Here is a 2031-nt window from a genome sequence, read left to right as displayed (position 1 = left end):
GAGAAGAAGATTAACATTTAACAGGGATGAGAGGTGGGAGGGAAAGGGAGAGAGAAGGGAAATTGCATGGAAATGGAAGGAGACCCTCAGGGTTATACAGTGGAGGAGGTAGAGAGAGAGGAGGGGAGGGGAGGGGAGGGGAGGGGAGAGGTGGGGAGGGGGGAGGGTGGAGGATGGGAAAGGCAGCGGAGCACAACAGACACTAGGATGGCAATTTGTAAATCAATGGATGTGTAACTGATGTGATTCTGCAATCTGTGTATGGGGTGAAGGTGGGAGTTCATAACCCACTTGAATCAAAGTGTCAAATATGATATGTCAAGAAATTTGTAACGTTTTGAACAACCCACAATAAAAAATTTTAAAAAATTAAAAAAAAAAAAAAAGAATGCTTTAGTGGGAATGCCAGAGAAAAGAAGTCATTTTTACTTTCAGAACTAGCTTTCAGAACTCAAAGCCAAGCCCTGAGGGATCCTGGAGAGAACTTTTGTCATAGCAATGGGTTAGAAAGAAGAAAAGAAGGGAAAAAAAAGGGATGGGATAGGGGATGGGGTTGAGAACTGGTGAGATGAGGGGGCACCTTATGTGAAGAGTAGGGACCAGAACTGGAGGTCTCATGGAAGCCAAGCCAATCTTGATTCCTGTCTTACACTCACATCCCACCTCTGCCGGAGTACGGCTGCAGCAGAATAATCAGGGGGGGTGACGAACTACTTGCGCACGTTGATACAGCAGGAGTGGGAGCCGTTTATTGCAGGACAGGAGCAGTATTTATACATTCCACACAGCTTATCTAATTAGCATAAACTAGATACATCAGTCAACCAATCAGGAATCTCTACACTTAATGGCTCGGTTTTGTTACTTCTCAAACCACTCCCTCTGACATTTTGCCAGGCACCATCCAGACTTGTTTACGAACTCTAACATTCCCCTGGCAAAATGCCAGGTGTTATTTTGACTTGTTTACAGACTCTAACACACCTCCACTCCATTTAAAAAATCCCATCTCACTGGCAATGCGTCCAGAATCTGACCTTTTCTCGCCACCTCCTCCACTGCTGCCCCAGTCCCAGCCACAACATCTCTCACCTGGTTCATGAGAGACCTCTCCGTGTGTTTTCATGCTTGTATCCTTGCTCCCTCTAATCTCTTCTCACCTCAGCAGTTGGAGTTGTGAGCAAAGTAAATGAGACCATGCCACTCCTGCTCAACTCTCCAATGAATCCCCAGCTCATCTCACATATTGGCAAAGCCAATCCCTTAGGACAGATACCCAGGCCCCACCATGATTGGGCTCACTACCTCTGCAATCTCCTGTCCTTCTTGCTGTTCTTGGACATGCCAGACACATTTCCACCCAGGGCTCGACACCAGTCCTTCCCTCTATGGATGCTCTGCAGACATCCTCATAGATGCCTCCCTCAGTCTTTGCTCAAGCTCTCCTTCTCACCTTCTGCTAACTGACCTCAAAACACTCCTGATTGGTCTTCACTAATCACCTTCTCGGATACTACACAACTTAAAACCTGATTATCTTTTTCTCCCCTACTAGAACATAAGCCCTGCAAGAGCAAGGGTCTTTATTTTATCCACTGATAAAGCCTAGAAGGTGCTAAGTAAATATTCGTTGAATGAAAGACTAAGTGAATGAAGACCATCCCCAACGTTGGCGTAACGGCTGTGTGGTCCAGGCTGAATGACCCAGCAGTCACTGTTGGATCAATCAATAGCCACTCATGGACTGTCCAGCAGAAGGAGGCCTATCTGGGCCCCAAGACCTATCAGAGGCTCATCTGAACTGGCCCTTGTAGATAGTCCCTCCTTTAACTGGTCAGTAAGGTTTGGTTATGAGAGAGGCAGGGCATAATTATTACCCACCCATGGTTAAAGGTATGATAGTGACTTTTTTGTTCTATTTTATGCAACAAAACTTTATTGAATGTAAAAACTAATATTTCTCAGACCCTGGAGAAATTTTAAATTATGTCTGTAAGTGCAAAATGTTCACACCAGAATATGCAAAGAACT

This window comes from Marmota marmota, unplaced genomic scaffold, assembly GCF_001458135.2.
Source record: "Marmota marmota marmota unplaced genomic scaffold, marMar, whole genome shotgun sequence".
In the NCBI taxonomy this organism is placed as follows: domain Eukaryota; kingdom Metazoa; phylum Chordata; class Mammalia; order Rodentia; family Sciuridae; genus Marmota; species Marmota marmota.
Note: the sequence above shows the minus strand (reverse complement) of the source record.